Source organism: Camellia sinensis, unplaced genomic scaffold (assembly GCF_055761805.1).
Source record: "Camellia sinensis isolate YWXY unplaced genomic scaffold, ASM5576180v1 Unanchor10, whole genome shotgun sequence".
NCBI classification, from domain to species: Eukaryota; Viridiplantae; Streptophyta; class Magnoliopsida; order Ericales; family Theaceae; genus Camellia; species Camellia sinensis.
The window spans coordinates 3,453,083-3,473,226 of record NW_028128988.1 but is presented as its reverse complement, the minus strand read 5'-3'; the positions used below and the strand labels follow the sequence as shown (position 1 = coordinate 3,473,226).

General features: G+C 33.9%; 2 long non-coding RNA genes across 2 annotated transcripts; one reads left to right on the top strand and one right to left on the bottom strand.

Annotated features, from left to right (window-relative positions):
- The first annotated feature begins 5,013 nt into the window (after positions 1-5,013).
- Positions 5,014-12,546, top strand: LOC145814441 (uncharacterized). Its single transcript, XR_014357794.1, has 2 exons — positions 5,014-5,231; positions 12,350-12,546. It is a non-coding gene; the product is annotated as an uncharacterized LOC145814441 (long non-coding RNA).
- Positions 12,547-16,017: 3,471 nt separating this feature from the next.
- On the bottom strand, positions 16,018-18,831 carry LOC145814395 (uncharacterized). Its single transcript, XR_014357683.1, has 7 exons — positions 18,311-18,831; positions 18,148-18,223; positions 17,757-17,808; positions 17,478-17,533; positions 16,940-17,053; positions 16,434-16,479; positions 16,018-16,296 (listed from the first exon to the last, which is right to left on the bottom strand). It is a non-coding gene; the product is annotated as an uncharacterized LOC145814395 (long non-coding RNA).
- Positions 18,832-20,144: the final 1,313 nt, after the last annotated feature.

The window sequence follows — 20,144 nt, the reverse complement described above, 5'->3', positions numbered from 1 at the left end:
GCCACTTACGTACTTGTATTAATCCGTTTGGCAAAAAATGATGAAAATTTCATTTTAAAGAGGGTATAAGATATTAGATTTAAGATAAAATCTTATTTGATAATAAGAATACGTTAAAAAAGTTGTCGACGCTGAAAAAAGTCACTAAAAAATTTTATGGGCTCTAGAAAAATTGCTGGAAAATGGCCGAAAAGTCATCAGCGACTGTGGGAGTGGTAGCAGTAAGGCTAAAATTATGTGATATTCAACAGATATGGTATTGAATGAGTGACATGTGTTACATTTCAACATATAGGTTGTTTGGTAAATTTTAACATATAGAAAAATAAGTTTGGTGAATTTCAACAGATAGACAATTCGGTGAATTTTAACAGAAAGAGTGATTTCAAGAAATAGACAAATAAATTAATTTTAACAAATAATTATTTTTTTAGATAAATTATATCATTTTAACCCAAAAAAAACAATAAAACTTAAATCTTATAGCTCAAAAAATTTAAAAATAAACTTAAGATCCAAGTGTCCTTCATTTATGCCAATAAGGCACGTGGGATTTGTGACAGGCACACCAAATAATGAGTTCCATGCTTATTTAATACAAATAGATGAAAGTTGACCACTTTTAAATTTTATTTTAGGGTCCTGTTATGGTGTGCAACCCTTTAAGGTTGCACATCATATGTCACTAACACAAAAGGCGTAAATAGAAGATATAAACATTAAACAGGACAGCAACAGAAAAGGCGTAAATAGAAGGCGTAAGTTGCACGCTTAAGAAAAGTCCTTTATTGTAAACAGTTTGTTCAAGGAAGTCACATGGGTGGCCTTCACAACTTTTTTACTATTATTATTATAAAAATATTATTTATCCACCTTCTAAGATGGTTGACTCTATCTAGATCGATTCTTTTTAAACAATGAATCAATCTTAAACCAACAAATTTCAACTTTTATTTCATGAAAATGAAGGTGTTTCATTTGATAAGATTGTAATATATTATCAAAATTCAAAACTAAGTGTCTATAAGATTAGAATTTTGTTCTTCTAATCATCTTTTTTTTATTAATGTGCAGTGTTAAGAAACCAACTAGATAGTAAATGCTGGGTAGGGAACTCACACAAGTGAAGATCCCGTAATCATTCACAACTATTATGAAATTAATATCTCAGATATAAATATACTTTAATATTGATACAATAGATATTAGACTTATATTAAGAATAAATATATAATTTCTTAATTAAAGTTTTAAAATGTTAATAAATATACCAAAATAATATATACATATTTCCTATTTTGTTTTAAAAATATTTCTAAAAATATTTACCGATTAAAAATTAAATTGAGTTTGAAAATATCTATGAGCTCCAAAATATTAATCTGAATTTCTTATTTTCTAAAAATTTTAAAATATTAAGAAGTACAAATATCATAGAAATATAGGTCCATCTAACCATATATATGATTTTTGAAATTTAAAAATCTTAATATAATATTAAAAATCAAAAAAGAAATTTATCAATGTTTTACTCATCATATCTAAGTCAAAATATATCTATTTTTATTTTTAAAAACAAACAATATACATGGCGTCTAAAGAATTATAAACTTTTTAGTGGTTAGAATAATTATGATGCATTTATTAATCAAAAAAGAAATTTCACATGGCACGTATAAAAAGAAATTAAAAAAAATGTGTAGCGCATATTTTTATGTTACGTTTAAAAATACATGTGTCATGCTTAAAAATATATATTGTTTAATTTTTTTTTTTTTAATAATATCTAACCCTTCTATTTGTTTTAATTTTTAAAAATATGTGAAAAGTATATTTAGATTATAATTTATTTATTTATTTTTGTTTTGGCATTTTGTGTTTCTTATTGATAGTCTTTAGGGCTATATTATTAGCAAGACCAATAAATAAATAGGTGAGGTGATTCACGAGTTAGACATAAATCAAGACAATTATTTCACAGTAATATTAAAAATATTAATTAATTTATCAATTAATACACCAACTAAATATAATATTAAATGAAACTATTTTAATAAGTTGAATCCACATCAAGTGTTATCTTTTCAAAATTAGTGTTGTGGATGAAAATAAAAAAATTATGACATGTTCTCTTTTTAATCATTATTTTGTCAATGAAAGACGTTGCACGTTACTTTTAGATAGGAAAGGAAAAAGCGCGTTGCTTTAATTGATTTTAGGAAAAAGATTATGATTTATAATTTAAGTCTCACAATAGTTGATAGATTATGTGTCAATTTTTATAGGTTACAAACTCAATCATATAATCTTATTATGCCTTTGTTGTAATGATTCAAATTTTTTTTTTCTTTCAATAAATAGTCAGTGCATTATTTAATCAAGTAAATTTTTGAATTTGACTGCTGTGTAAATTTTGTGTGAAAAAAATTTGATTTTATATTTTTTAAAAATAATTCCCGATCTCAGAAAATTATGATATTTTTATATGTTGTTCCCATATGAATCTAGCATGTTAGATACAAATTTCAAAATTAAATGATGATATTTATTTTAAGAAAATTCGTGGATTAATTAGTGTTCAGTTTAATTTATAGTAGAATTTTGTTATTAAATTTTGAATGTTTAGACATGACTTGAGATAAATTTGTTGGATCTGTTTTTGTATATAATTGGACCATGTTTGACTTATAGGTAAGAATTTAATTCAAAACACATGACTAGATTCAATTTAATTTGAGTTTGTTTATGACACATGTTTAACTGTTTAGTCCTTTTTAATTATGTGATTGGTAGCGTTCACCTTGAGAGTTGTTATTATTTATTATATAAGATTATAATATATATTTGAGAGCTGAATTTATGGTGTGTACCATGTGGTGAAAAATCATATATTTTTGTAATGAATAAAAATGGATATATATTTCGTAATCTATATTTTGTGATGTATAAAAATGTTATATTTTTGTGATGAAAAAAATTATATCATTTATAATTTATGTTATAAAATTTTAAGATATTATTATAAAATTAATTGTATCAATTGATGGATGATGGGCTGCCCCAACCCTCTTTCTCTTTTTCCTTGTACTTCTTTGTTCTTTGTTTTTCTTTCATGAGCAGAGAGCTGTCTCTCTCTCCTGTGCGTCTCTCTCTCTAACCTTCATTATTGCTCAATCTTTAAGCTTCTAGGGAGAGTCATTAGCGTAAGATTTTATAAAAGTTTTGTAAATAAAAGTTGGAGATCTCGTCGTGTACTCTTTGTAGCATTAGTCTCGGATCGAAAATCGGGCAAGATTTGTCTCTCAAATCTACTCTTCTTCATTATTTGAGGTAGTGATTTTCTTCATATTATTGCTTTAAATCTATGTTAGGAATAATTTGATAAAATATATTATTATAGAAGGTATTGTGTATATATTATTCTCAAATTTTGTTTGAATAATTTTTGGAAAAAAATCATGTTGAAATGTTAGTAATATAGGTGTCTTGAACTTGATTTGAGAAAATCATCTTGTGTTGATAAATTTTTTCAAGAGTCTGAGATTAAATTTTAATAGTTGTATGCTTGGTATGTATATCATGTTATGATTATATAATTTATTTTGAGAAAAAAAAAATAATATTGAAATATTATCTCATCTTTGATTTTGGAACTTATTTTTGAGAAAAATAAATAGATGTTGATGAATATTGTGTAAGTTGTTAACTTGAAATTATAGAGTTGTTTTGGGATTAAAAACCCTAAAAGTGTTGTATTTATGATATTCTATTAATGGTGATATATTTATGATATATTGGTCGGAGCCCTAGCTTTGGAGATTTATGCAGTCATTTTGTTATTATTCTCTGATTGGCTGATGCTTTGGCTAATTAAGTGCGGCAGAGGCAAATGGGCAATCCGATTGTTGCAGACATTTCCTTGGTTTTTTGAAAAGAAGGGGTCTAAAAAGATGTGGCAAATCGATCTATTCGAAGAGGAAGACAAGGGTTCAAAATGGAGTAGAATGCTTGGGAGGTTGGGGATTCAAGACGAGTTCAATAGGTACATGCATGGTAACCCTTGGACGCTATATCCCATGATTGTAAAATTTATTAAGAGTGCCGCAGACAACTCAATTGACCTTGGGAGTCTTGAGGGGTTCTTTGGCTCTGCAGGTTTTCATGACCAAATTTTTATTATGCACATGATAACAGATATTTGCTACCGTGATGATGATACGTACTCTTCCCAACATAGTGCTAACTCATCTGGACGTCATGATGATACATACTCTTCCCAAAATAGTGCTAACTCATCTGGACGTCATGATGACAAGGAAACATGCAAAACTCTATCAAATTACATGATGTATCTACTCCTCACCTGCCGTTCCTTGTTGCCTGCTGTTGTATCGGATAGCGCGTTGACGGATTTCATAGTCAAAGTCCGTAAAGGGTTCAGTTACAGGTATATTACGGATGTTATCACTACAAGAAATTATGATTTGAGACACAAAAAAAAATTAGGAAAAATATTACTTTTTAGGGATAAAATATTTTTATCACAAAAAATGTTAATATTTTATTTTTAGCAATGAAATTAGACATTTAGTGATAAATTGCTAGCCTTTTAAAACCAAAAGTTTTGTTCCAAAAAATAAATCTTTGAGAACGAATTATTTTGTCCCTAAAAGTGCATTTATTACTGATATTTTAAAAAATTTATTCCTACAAGCTCTTTTTTTTTTTTTTTTTTTTTGGATGACTTTTTACATCCACAACAATTGAAATTAGTCCCTAAATATTTTTTATAGCAAAATTTATACTTTTAGAGATAAAAAAATTTAATTTCTAAAACTCTTATATGTAGAAAAATGCAAGAACGTCAAGGACGCAAATTGTTTCGCTCGGAAATGATAAAATTTTGCATTGAGTTTCTTCATTATAAAAAAGATGAAGAAGGAAGACGCACGATGGATTTTTACTTTAAAGATGTAATTATTGAACTCGACGATGGTAATGAAGAGGTGAAATGGGAAAAATTGAAAATCGGTTGGTTGGCGATGTTATGCTACGCTGCAATTAGTTGTCCAAAAAATTACCATCTTCAACAGCTTAAAGAAGGAGGCGACCTCCTCAATTTGGTTTGGTTCCTTATACCGCAGTCTCGTGTATTTTATGACGTCAACACCTTCACTCTAAACGGCTTCTTCAATGTATTTTCATTCAAAGCCGGAAGGCGGGAGGGCGAGGTTAGTATACAACGAAAACTAAAAAAGAGTTTATTTGCATTGGTAATATTTTATTTTGTATATTTTGGTTGTTTTAAAAAATTAAAATGTTCAATACAATAGTAATATTATGTTATTGATATCACAATCCAATAATATCATGTCATTTACCTTCTCTTGTATATATGGCAATATAGTTATATTTTGAGTAGCAATAATCTTTCGTAACTCGAAATCTCTCTGGCTTGACTGCCCAAAACGACGTCATTTTTGGGCAATTTTTCCCCCCTCCTTATATGTCTGAAACAGAGAGAGAAGAGAGAAGAGAGGGGAAGAGGGAATAGAGAGAGAGGGTCGATCGCCGCCTCCGATCTCTTATTCTTCTCCACCGCCTGTCAATTGCTGCCTCTGATCTCCGATTCTTCTTCGCCTCCGATCTGTGTATGATGATGATGTTGGGAGAAAACAAAACAAAAAACCAATTCGAAATATCCGAATCCGGCGCAAAAATAACAGAAGTAGTTTATTCTCCCTCTTTGTGTGAACCTATTAGCAATCAATTTAATAGAGCACAATATATTCTGAAAATAATTTGAAAGTGATGATCCAACAATCACATAACAAGGCGACAGCAAAATTTTAACGTGGAAAACCTTCCCGATGTGGAAAGGAAAAACCACGGGACCGTAGTCCACCAAATATCTCCACTATCAACAAATAATGAGTATACAAGAGTTCTCTCTTAACAGAACTAGAGGCAAACAATCAAGAACAACTTACAAATAAACTTCCTTGGCAACCAAAGATCAAAATACAAAGTTTAGGAAAAATCTCACCAAAAATGGTACTGTTCACGGGCCAAAAACCAGCAATAGAATACTCCAAATCTGATCTCCACCATCCAGAATTTAGAGTCTTGAGTTGTGAACTCGCCTACCAAATTTCAGCTCAATCGGACCACAGATGCTTGTTGATCGGATAGCTTGATCACTGCTGGACAGAATTTATGTTCTCCTCTCTGTTTTGGTGGCTGCTGCTACGTCTCTTTCTATGTTACAAAGAAAGGGTTTGTCATCCTAAACTCGTGGGCTAGATCTTTTCAAAAACATAATCTCTCCATGTGGGCTTTGGAACTCACATGGGTTTTACTAAATGTTTTGGGCCTCCTCCACATAGGAGGGAAACCCAACCCAACAAATCTCCCCGTTTCCGACTAGGTGAAGGGATTCTCCATCCCGGCAATCGAGCAACACGTCTCAAGCTTCTCCCTTACCAGAGCTTTTGTCAACATATCAGCACCATTATCATTAGTATGAATTTTTTCAAGTTCCAACAACTTATGATTAAGAATTTCTCTTATCCAATGGTACCTCACGTCGATGTGCTTCGACCTCGAATGGAATGTAGAGTTCTTAGCCAAGTGAATAGCACTTTGGTTATCACAAAACAACACATATTGTTGTTGTTTGAAACCAAGCTCCGTCAAGAACTTTTTCATCCATAACAACTCTTTACAAGCTTCTGTTGCCGTAATAAACTCTGCCTCTGTTGTAGAGAGTGCAACACATTTTTGCAACCTCGCCTGCCAAGAAACAGCTCCACCTGAGAAAGTGATCAAATAACCTGAAGTAGACTTACGGGTATCCACATCTCCTACCATATCTGCATCAGTGTAGCCAACTAAAATTGGTTGTCCATTTCCAAAACTGAGTGTCAACCTGGAAGTGCCTCTAAGATATCTCATTATCCACTTTACTGCATTCCAATGCTCTCTCCCTGGATTTGAAAGAAATTGGCTAACTACACCAACTGAATGAGATATATCTGGCCTTGTGCAGACCATTGCATACATTAAGCTTCCCACAGCTGAGGCATATGGAACTCTTTCCATATCTTCCTTCTCTTTATTTGTAGAAGGGCTTTGATTAGTGCTTAACTTAAAATGAGTAGCAAGAGGTGAGCTAACAACTTTAGCATTGCTCATATTGAATCTTTCAAGCACTTTTTTTAATGTACTGCTCTTGTGACATGTACAACTTCTTCTCTTTTCTGTCTCCATAGATTCGAATACCAAGAATTTGCTTTGTTGGCCCCAAGTCTTTCATGGCAAAGGACTTGCTTAGTTGCTTCTTCAATTTGTCAATTCTTGAAGGATTCCTGCCAACAATCAACATGTCATCAACATAGAGCAGTAAAATAATAAAATCATCATCAAAGAATTTCTGCACAAATACACAATGGTCAGAAGTAGTTTTCATGTAGCCTTGCTCCTCCATAACTGATTCAAACTTCTTATACCACTGCCTGGGTGCCTGCTTCAAACCATAAAGACTTTTCTTTAGCTGACACACATAATCCTCTTTTCCTTTCACCTTGAAACCCTTTGGTTGTTCCATATAAATCTCTTCCTCTAAGTCACCATGAAGGAAGGCAGTTTTCACATCCATTTGCTCAATCTCTAAGTCTAGACTATCGGCTAAGCCAAGAACCACACGAATAGAAGACATTTTTACAACTGGTGAGAAGATCTCATCAAAATCAATGCCTTTTCTCTGACTGAACCCTTTAACAACTAGTCTAGCTTTGTATCGTAGTTGTGAAGTGAGTTCATCATGTTTCACCCTGTACACCCACTTGTTCTTTAAAGCTCTTTTTCCCTCAGGCAACTTTACCAACTCAAAAGTGTGATTGTCATGCAATGATTCCATCTCATCTTGCATCGCATCAGCCCATTCCAGCTTATGATCATCTTCCATGGCTTCTGCATAACCCTCGGGCCCTCCCCCATCAGTCATTAACACATAGTCATCTGCAGAATACCAAGTGGAAGGATGTCGGTCTCTAGCTGACCTCCTGGTTGGAACATCTGGTGGTATCTCTGGTGTTGCCAACTGCTCAAGAGTCTCATCACCTGTCTCAGCCTGTAAGGGATCATCTGCATCACCTAAACCTTGTTGGTCATCCTGAACATAATGTTCAACCTGTGCAGGCAAATCTGTCAGAGGACTCGGGTCCAAGTCAACTAGACCATCACTATGCCAGGTCATTGTGTTCTCTGTTTTTTAATATCTTGTATAGTTTGATCTTCAATAAACACAACATCTCGGCTTCTCACTAGTTTTTTGTCAACTGGATCATATAACCTGTAGCCAAACTCATCTAGGCCATAGCCTAGAAAAATGCACTGTCGGGTCTTCATATCGAGCTTAGACCTCTCATCTTTGGGAATATGAACAAATGCTTTACATCCAAAGACACGCAGGTGATCATAGGAAACATCCTTGCCAGTCCAAACTCTGTCTAGTACATCGAGCTGAAGAGGAACACATGGTGTGAGATTAAGAACATGTACAACTGTGCTCAAAGCCTCACCCCAAAAGGATCTTGGCAACCGTGCCTGTGAAAGTAAGCATCTAACTCTTTCAACCAGTGTCCTGTTCATTCTTTCAGCTAAACCATTCAACTGAGGAGTCTTCGAGGGTGTCTTTTCATGTCGAATACCCTGTTGTCTGCAATAATCATCAAAAGGACCGCAATACTCTCCCACATTATCTGTTCTGATGCACCTGAGCTTCTTCCCAGTCTATCTCTCAACTAAGGCTTGGAACTGTTTAAAAGTCTCTAACACTTGATCTTTGCTTTTTAAAGTGTAGACCCACAACTTCCTTGAATAATCATCTATGAAGGTTACAAAGTAACGGGAGCCACCAAGTGTTCTTGTCTTCATAGGACCACAAACATCTGAATATACCAAATCAAGTACATTTGGCATTATTGAAGGAGGCGAACTCTTGAAGGAAACTCTATTCTGCTTTCCTGCCAAACAGTGAGTACACCTTTTCAAAAGTGCATTCTTCATTCCAGACAGAAGATTCTTTTTAGCCAATGTTGCCAAGCCTTTCTCACTCATGTGAGCAAGCCTTTTATGCCATAATTCCACTGTAGACTCATTATCCACTGCATTAATAACTTCTTTGGGGAGCCTTGCCTGCATTACGTACAAAGTAGAATGCTTCTTGCCTCGAGCCACAACCATAGCACCCATAGTGAGCTTCCACTGACCATTACTGAAAGGGTTGCAATACCCTTCATCATCAAGTTTACCTACAGAAATCAAATTCATGCGGATATCAGGAATATGCTTTACATCTCTAAGAACCAACCTCGTGCCATTATTCGTCTCCAAGTGCACGTCTCCAACACCAATAATTTTGGCCAAGCCATCATTACCCATCTTTACCGAACCAAAGTCACCAGGTATGTAGGATGTGAAGAAATCTTTTCGAGATGTAGCATGAATAGAGGCACCATTATCAATCACCCAGTTGGTCTCATGGTATGCTATGTTAATAACATCTTCATCATAAACAATGAGAAAGTCTGCGGAAGTAGTGGTGGCAACTTGATCATTATCCTTTCCATCATGCTCAATCCCTTTCTCCTCGTTCTCTTTCTTCAATTTTCTACACTGTTTCTTGATGTGCCCTTTCATGCCACAATGATGACACTCAACATTAGCAAACTTGTTGGACTTGCTTCTACCTCTATCTCTGTTCTTCGGACCTCTGCTATTGCTTCTCCCCCTCCTTTCTGTAACCAAAACCTCTGACTGTGAAGAAGATCCCTGTGATTTCTTCCTCATCTCTTCATTTAAAATACTGCTCTTAGCCAGATCCATATTGATTACACCATCTGGGGCCGAGTTAGATAATGACATTCTAAATGTCTCCCAAGAGTCCGGCAATGTAGCAAGCAAGCACAACCCTTATACCTCATCGTCAAACTCGATACCCATTCCAGCCAGCTGATTAATTACTCTTTGAAAAGTGTTCAAGTGATCTATCAATGGGGTTCCATCTTGGTATCTCAAGGTCATCAATTGCTTTATTTGAAACATTTTATTGTTTCCAGTCTTCCGAGCATATAATTGTTCAAGTTTGTTCCAAAGTGTACGTGCATATGTCTCTCCACTAATATGATTCAAAACATTATCATCCACCCATTGCCTAATGTACCCACACACTTGTCGATGTAGTAATGTCCATTCTTCATCAGATTTATTTTCTGGTTTTTTAGTAGCAAACACCGGTAGATGAAATTGTTTCACATAAAATGAAATTGTTTCACATAAAGGAGGTCTTCCATTTTTTCTTTCCATGTGTGATAATTAGAACCATTCAAAGTAACCATTCTACTTAAATTTGCTTCCATTATTCAACACAAGACACACAACAATATGAACTTGGCTCTGATACCACTATGTTGGGAGAAAACAAAACAAAAAACCAATTCGAAATATCCGAATCCGGCACAAAAATAACAGAAGTAGTTTATTCTCCCTCTTTGTGTGAACCTATTAGGAATCAATTTAATAGAGCACCATATATTCTGAAAATAATCTAAAAGCAATGATCCAACAATCATATAACAAGGCGACAGCAAAATTTTAACGTGGAAAACCTTCCCGATGTGGAAAGGAAAAACCACGGGACCGTAGTCCACCAAATATCTCCACTATCAACAAATAATGGGTATACAAGAGTTCTCTCTTGATAGAACTAGAGGCAAACAATCAAGAACAGCTTACAAATAAGCTTCCTTGGCAACCAAAGATCAAAATACAAAGTTTAGGAAAAATCTCACCAAAAACGGTACTGTTCACGGGCCAAAAACCAGCAGTAGAGTACTCCAAATCTGATCTCCACCGTCCAGAATTTAGAGTCTTAAGTTGTGAACTCGCCTACCAAATTTCAGCTCAATCGAACCACAATGCTTGTTGATCGGATAGCTTGATCACTGCTGGACAGAATTTCTCTTCTCTTCTCTGTTTTGGTGGCTGCTGCTACGTCTCTTTCTGTGTTACAAAGAAAAGGTTTGTCATCCTAAACTCATGGGCTAGATCTTTTCAAAAACATAATCTCTCCATGTGGGCTTTGGAACTCACATGGGTTTTACTAAATGTTTTGGGCCTTCCTCCACATAGGAGGGAAACCCAACCCAACAGATGATGTGTTGAAATTTTTTTTTAGATTTACATTTTTTTTGGCAGATCTCTATGGTGGGTTTGCTTTTTAGTTGATCTTTATGCGTGATGATGATGATGTGTTTGGTTGATGATTCTCTCTCTCTCTCTCTCTCTCTCTGCTCCTCTCCTCTTCTCTTCTTTCTTTTTCTTCTTCTTCTTTATTCTTCTGCCAAAAAAAAAAAAAAATTCCACTCTCTCTCTCTCTCTGCTCCTCTCCTCTTCTTCTTCTTCTTCTTCTTCTTCTTCTTCTTCTTCTTCTTCTTCTTCTTCGTTCTTCGGCCAATTATGGAAAGGAAGGGAAAATATATATATATATATATTTGCAAAACGACATCATTTTGGATTCGGGCCAATTTCGAGCCACGTAACGGAACTGTTTAAGTAGGTTCAACCTCTACATGTAAGTTGTGTGTGTGTGTGTGTGTGTGTGTGTTTTGTTTTGTGTGTGTGTGTGTGTGTGTTTGTGTACTTAGAAACGCTATAAAGCTTACAAAACCTCAGCAAACAAGAGAGCAAAGGGTTCACAAGGAGGATTGGCAACCCAATCTAAAGGAAGCGAGCCTTTTAGGTTCATGGAAGCAACCCAATAAGCTACATGGTTTGATTCTCTAGGAGACCAGTAGAAAGTAATGTTGTTACGCACTCGGACATGGAGAATGTCATAGATGATGGCTTGACAGTCCCAAGGAGGATCCAACTCGGATATAGCTCGATAACAATCTTGTTATCACTCTCTACATGGACTTGAATGAGACTGAGGGTATCATCATGACTAGAGATGGCAATTTGAAACCGACCTGACAGGGACCCGATCTCCCGACCCCGATTTGAACGGGTTTTCCCCGAAAAATACTCTCGACGAGACGGGGATGGTATTCAAAAATTAATCCTCGATCAATTTCAAGCCAGGGACGGTGATAAGTGTCCAAGGCCCGGCCCCGGCCCCGTTTGTCCCCGAAGTGATATATATATATATATATATATATATATATGCTTTCTGATGTTCTCTCTCTCTTTCATTTCATATTTCTTTCATTATATATATATATATATATATATGCTTTCTGATGTTCTCCCTCTTTTATATATGATATATTTTTTTTTCATTTTATAGCTGCAGGACTACTTTGCGAGATCTCAGCGATGAAGATGGTGAAGCATCCCAACATCGTCCTGATTAAGATCTACTCTGCCATGGAGACCAAGATCTACTTCTACTCTTCCATGGTTCCAAGACTTTTTTGAACAGATTTGTGTGTGCGCGCGTGTGGATTCAGATCTGATTTTTTTTTTTTAACATATCTAAATTTTCTATTTTTTTTTTGGATTCAGATCTTCATTCTCTGATTTATTTTTATTTTTTTTGGCCAGGGAATTTTCAGGATCGGGGAACCTCGATCCCTGTTAGGGGAGGGGGTGGGGACGGTGATAGGTTTTCCGTCGGGGATTGGGGATGGGAACAGGGGAATTTGCACCATCGGGGATTGGGGACGGGGGGGTGTGATCCTTGCCCCAGCCCCGCCCCGTCGTCATTCCTAATCGTGACATTGAATTTTTACTCTGTTTAGTGAACAATTTTCAAAAATAATTTTTGAGTTTTTTGTATTTGAGGTTACTTGTCTTTGGTGAATTTTTTAAACATTTTAAGCAAAAAAAATTTTTCTTTCTTTTTAGATTATCTTAATTTAGATACATTTAAAAAATAAAATATTTGTGATTTTTTTATATAAAAAAATTGACTAAATATAAAAATTAAAAAATTCAATACATTTTTCACCAAAATATTTGTTTTTAGGTGCATCTAAAAAAATTACTAATATATATATATATATAAAATTCACTAAGAACAACAAAATACAAAATATTTATAAAAATAAATAAATAAATAAAACTATGACAAATTCAGAACCAAACACTCTTATCTAATCCCCTGTGTTAGTAAGTTGTAGAGGTAGTAAATGGGCGGATTAAGACAGGTTAGGTAATAAAATAATTCAACCCAACCCGCCCATTTATTGATTGGGTTTAAATGGGTTGGGTTAAATTGAGTGCGAATTGGACAAATCAACTAGACAAACCCGTTTACTTTAATGAACTTATTTTGTAATATATTCAAATTTTAAAAATAATAAAAAATGGTGCCAAACAAAAAATGTCATAAATAGTCTTTAGAAAATTACATACACATGTATATATAGTCCTATATTTATAAAAAAAAAATAAATAAATAAAAAAAAAATGAACCTAAACACATATATAACAATATATATATATATATATATATATTTTACGTTCCATATGTATAGACCAGCGGGTGGCACACGCGTTTGAGTGTATGATTCGAATAAATAAGAATAAAAATAAATGATAAAAAAATTAATATTCTAATACGTATATGTTGCCCAAGTGATGCGAGACTTCTTAATGAAACCGAAGGTCTTGGATTCAAACATCTTTCAACACTTTATGTAATTTTTGTTTTTAGGATAAAAAAAATTATGTCACGTGGCATGATGAGAAGGCTTGGTTACTAAATCTAGCCTTCACTTAATAATAATATAGATAGATAGATAGATAGATAGATAGATAGATAGATGTGTATATCTTCTATACTTGAATTTATACTATTATTAAAAGTGAACAACTCACTTGATTTTATGAACCTCTTTCTCTCATTTTGCCAAGTGACCTTATCTTTTTGTATCAAGTGTTAAAAGTGAACAACTCACTTGATTTTATGAACCTCTTTCTCTCCTTTTGCCAAGTGACCTTCTCTTTTGGTGTCAAGTGTCGATTTCCCTATTCACAAGGGAAAAAAAATTATTGTTACACAATGGGGCCCAAGACCTCAACCAATGACCATTAATTGACATAATAAATAACACTTTTCACCACTTAAATAACATAAAAAATATATTTTAAATTTAAAATTAAAATTTATATTTTAAGTATACCCATCAAGCCGGCTCACATTCCTAGTATATATAGATGCATGCAAATAGAGCTAGAAGTAGTTGAAAAAAGCAATTTAAAAATCGAAGTTAGAGGGAGAGATAAATATTGTTCAAAGAATTTTGTTGCCAAACAATATATCCAAATAATCAGAAGCAAACCAGATTTTAAAAAAAAAAAAAAAAGAAAAAAAGTTTAGATGGTGATGCAATGGGTTGTAGATAATTTGTTTTGTTTGGCTATTGTTTCATACCATCTAAAAAACCTATACTCACTCATTATTAATACTACAGAGTTTCTCTTCTCTCACTCTCTCTAATATCATAATGGGGTCTAAACCCATAAGATTGTAGGCAGACTGGCAGGTTCGGGTCAACCTTACCAGCTCTAGAAAATTTGTAAAAAGGGTTCGAATTTGTTTAGCTTTCGTTTCCATACAAAACTTGATATATTTGATTTTTGTTATCTTCCATGTTTTGCAAATATTTTTAAAATCCTAAAAATTTATAAATGGACAATTATTGTCGTTGTTCTACCCATCTTTCAACATTTTCCTTCCTCTCTCATAAGTGCAATTTGTCATGTGTGTTTTCATTCTTTATGCTCACCAACTTATGTGTCGACCGAAAATAAATAGAAAATTCCAATGAATGTTTTGTGATAAAATAGCTCTTGCCAAACTTAACTCATAAATCTATAAAGTTCACACGCAGAAAACAGTTTACAATTAAGGTGTCATTTGGCAAAATTTGTAGTTTATTGTTTTTTTTGTTACAAGAAACAATAAATATGTTTATGTTTATTTTTAGTAAAAACGAAAACAAAAAATATATTTGGTATATAAATATTTTAAAATTTTATTTTGAAAACAAGTGAAAATGAGAGCTATGAGAGGTGATTGTTGACTGTTAAAGATGGTGGTCAGAGGTGATTGTTGGCAATGAGAGGTAATGGCTAGAGGTGGTTATTGGCTAGAAGTGATTGGAGATGATGACCGGTCAATTGCCTAAAATTGTAATTGAAAGTGGTTTTCAATAAAAAGTTGTGGCCAAAGATCATTATCGCCAGTAAGAGGTAGTTTGTGGCGGTGGAAGGTAATTAGTGGTTCAAGGATGTGCGGTGGTTCAAGGATGTGGTGGCCGCATTGCTACAAAATCATAAATAGATCACGGATTTTAAGTATGATAGATGTTATTTAATAATGGATTTTTTATTTTATCAAAGTATGATCTTTGAGAGTGTGATTGTTAAGGATAATTTTTATCACACTTTCTGATTGTCATTAAAAGATAATTTCATCATGTGTTTTGACCGTGATAATAAACATTTAAATTATAAATTTTAAGTGTGATTAACACTACAACATATAAGACTTTTGGCGACCAATTATTTTGGTCCCTAAAACCATTATGTTGGTCTCTAAATAATTTTTGTGACAAAATTAAATTCGTCACTAAAAAAGTCACTAAAAGTGCGTCTAGAAAAGTCTTTAGCGACGAGTTTTTGAAAATGTCACTAAAAATGACAATTAGCGACCAATTTTATATTGTCACAAAATGTTTGACTTTGCAAAACTAAAATATTTTGTCACTAATACTTTGTCACAAAATGTCTCAATTTGGTCGCAAAAAGCAAAATAGTGACCTTTTTAACAACAAATATATTTGGTCGCTAAAGGTTCGAAATAACATTTTGAAAACATTCAATTTCATAGCTACAAATTGACATCCACTGCCCAAATCTATCACTGTATATAGGAAAAAAAAAAAAAAAAAAAAAAAAAAAAAAAAAAAAAAAGAAAGAAAGAAAGAAAGATAAAAAAAACTCACAAGATCAAATCTATTCATGTATATACAAAAAACAAATTACAAAAATCAAAACTTTAAGTATCCAAATTCACTTCAACATAGTTCATTATATGAGTTAAATCCCAAAATAAGATCAAAATAGTTCAACATTGTATGAGTTAGAACTCTATGACGAATTCAACTTTGTCTTTCTCTCGTACCCACCTCTTCACAAGTTCAGTTATAAGAGCAACATGCCCTAGTTGTTCCACGATCACAAAAGCTTATCACCGTCTATAGCCATAGAGAAAGGATGAAAATCCTGCACACATGATAATAATCAGAAGTGTAAACAAAGTTCAAAAATGTAAAAGAGATGTATATGAAATCCAAAATTGGATATCAACCTTGAAGCACTTAACTAAGGCATTTGAAGCAAACTAGACACACGAAGAATACCTTAACTTTCTCCTCATCATTAGTGTTCATAATATATGCCATATACCTAGGACATAGAATAAACATGATCACGAGGCGCAATTAAATAAAATAAGGGACCATCCATCTCATAATCATTAGATATTCAAATGCCAGAAATGACATATTCTGAATAATGATCATCATCTGTCCAGAAAAATACAATAAAGTCAATTAAAAAATAAGATAAAAGCTGTGATATCCAACACTGATGAAAATTCTCAAACAAGATTAAGGTCTATACTCTATAAAAGGAGCCTGTAATTTATTCATCATTCTGAACAAATAGGATTTTGGAGTTAGTTAACTAAATCTCACATACTAACTTGGGGAAGGTAACAAATAAAAAAAATGGGAATAGACATCATGGAGTAGAACTAGGCAAAACCCCTTATGCATAACAACAAATGTTAACAGAGCCATGAATGAATGTTAACAGAAAGCTTATCTAAGATGTGAAAGAGAGGATCAGAAGAAAAAGTAACTACCTTGAAAGCTCTAGCATGCAAAGTGAGTGTATGTGCAATTTGCTTATTCTACTCCAGGTTAGAATGAAGACGTTCACTCAATTCTTCACAAAGTTCATTAAGTCAGTGTTCAACCTGAAACAGAGTAACAGATAAAGAATGACCAAACCATCATCATAAAATATCTCCAAAGAATTTTTTATGAATGAAGACATGGCATTACTAGCACTTTGATATAAACAAATCAAATCCCAATAAAAGGTGATCGCCAAGGCCTAATTTTGGACATGCAGATGCCACAGTAATTTTGAATAATAAAACTATGAAAAATAAACATTTTTTATGAATAAAGATAATTATATAAAAAAAGACATCAAGGGGGGTGCATCCCATATAAAAAACTACAAAAAATAAACGTGATACATCTTAATAAGCTAATGTAGAGTTCTGATAGAGTACTTTACTTACCAAATAAAAACCAGCTTTTTGAATGTTTGATGGCACTTGCAACCTAAGAAAAGAATAACCTAAAATTGATTACTTAGAGGGAGTGGATTACCTTTTTGGCTAATTTAGCATGTTCCCGAACATAGCCTTAATGTTCTAGTTTAGTTGCTGAGGAAAGAAAAAACAGTTATGCTTAAAAATTTTAGATAAGCTTCACAATTGTGATGCAATAGAATAGAAGGACTGAACTGAAGTAAAGGTAATACAAAATTAAATTCATATATATTTTTTTATACTTCATTTTCAGCATCCAACATAGGGAAAATGAAAAGAAAATCACACAAAATTGAAAAATTTGTAAAATTAACCTATGGATTGATCTTAATGGCACCTTGCGATTATCTTGCCGAAGCTGAGGCAAGAGAGAGCATTGTCGAAGCCATCTGAATCAGTCAAGACGATGAAACGATAAGATCAATTTGAAACACTTAAAATTAGTAAAAAAAATCAAGCAGTGATCTTCAAGAGAAGTAAAACTTTGTTGAGTCTAAATTCGAACTGGTAATCAATGCAAGAAAAAACAAGAGTAAGAACACAAACAAACCTCAGAAAAGTAATGAAGTTGTGTTCAGATCTAGAAACAAAACAACCAAAAACAGAAAGCCAACCTTGCCTTTCAAAGAAAATTGATAATTTGAACAAAAACGAACTAATCACTATTTTTGGTTATTGGGTTGATAATTCGAACAAAAACGGCATAATATTTTCTTTCCTATACATACCTTCTCAATCATTTATCAGTAATCTCACAGGGTCCAAAGCTCCATTTCAGCTACTGGACAGAAATCGGTAATAAACCTGCAATTGCAAAATTGAAATATCAACTCATATGAAGGAAATAAATACCGGAGAAAGAATAATTAAATCTTGTACCTCCACACATACCTACAATATACAAAATTGGGTTGACTTTCAAGCGCTGCCAGATAAAAAGTGTACAGAGAACAGGGCACGTAATTCTCCTACAATCCTTATTGCAGCAGCGTGAGATCTAGGGGCAGAGAGGATTTGAATTGAAATAATACAGTAGATAACCATTGGGGTTAGACTTCCCCCTCCCCTCCAAGGGCTGTCATTTGAAGTCATAACCATTCACAGATTTCAACTAATACTAAAAATTTGGACATCTCCAATGGTCAGCATGCTTACAAAATATGAATGGAAGATAAACCGGTAAAGGCATCACTTCTCTATGATTAAAAAGAAGACATTCTAGTGCAAATATTATTATAGATTGAGAATTGACAGAGTAAAAAACTAATAAGCTAATACTAAAAATCTGTATGTGTGTGTGTACATATAGATTGAGAATTGACGGAGTAAAAAACCAGTAAGCTAAAGAATAAAAATTAACAAACATGTACAGAGCATTGCACAGGGGTTTGCATAATAATTAATCAGCATATCTATAGCGACCCCGGTCTTTCCCATTTGATTATTGTATCCGGACTTAGGTTCCGTAGATTCTGTCATTGTATAATTGGTGTTGTTGTCCTTTATTTTCTCTTTTGGAATTATAGGATGTGTTGGGCAGGTTTGTTTCAGGTTGGTTGGGATTAGAAACCAAGAGTTTCTGTCCAGGTTTTTGGTTCTTCGCTCGAGCGAGGAGTTGTTCGCTCGAGCGAGAGGTAGTGTTTGATTTGGACCTGTAGCTGTGCATTCTTGGCTCGAGCGAGCTTTTCTTCGCTCGAGCGAGTTAGTTCATCCTTCGCTCGAGCTATAGTTCCTTCGCTCGAGCGTGTGTCTGGGTTCAGACCTGAGGGTATGGGTTCTTCGCTCGACCGAGATTTCTTTCGCTCGAGCGAGCTTTTGAGTTGTTGGCTCGAGCAAGGCTTCCTTGGCTCGAGCGTAGTTTCTCTGTGTCTGGTCGCTCGAGCGACCAAGTCTTCGCTCGAGCGAGCCTGTCCAATTTATATACCCAGCAGCGGGATTTGATCAGTCTTTTTCATTTTCTTTTGATTCCAAACCCTAGGTCCGACTTCTCTCTCTCCCTACTCACCTTCTTTCTTAGATTTGGTCCACTTAGGGTGTGTTTCTACCCTAGATCCTTCATATAAAAGATAGAGTGAGGCAAGGGCTATCATTTAATCTGAGCATTTGGCGATTTGGAGCACTTTGGTATTTGGGCACTCATCTCTTTCTTCACCTTTTGGGTTGTTTTCTTTGAGGTAGGGATTTCCTACTCCATTTTATAGGTTATGTTCTAAGTTTTGGTATTTTAATATGTTGGGAATACTTTGGTAAATTTTGGGAAAAACCTTAGTTGAATTGTTGAATTGATTTGTATAAGTAATTCATGGAATTGGGGAATTCATTGATTAAATGGCGTAATTGGATAATTTGAATCATTTGTCTATTGAATGGTGGACATTGTTATTTTCAGTTTAGAAATAACTGTTTTGGGCTATCGGTGGAGGATAGTCATGATTGTTGTAGACATTGCATGTGGATTAGGAATAACTGGAACTAATCACATTGGTTAAGTCATTAATTTTGACTGTGGCATTGATACAGAAAATACGTGTATTGATTGAGCATTGCATTTGCATACATTGTTTGTGTGTGGGAGGAGATAGGGGATGTACTCCACGGTTTAGGGGAAGATAGGGGATGGACCTCTAAACCGGATTTTGTTTGGGAGGAGATAGGGGATGGACTCCATTAGCATCACTTTTATGTGTGCTTATTGATATTGAAGTGTTTTGATGATACAGCACTA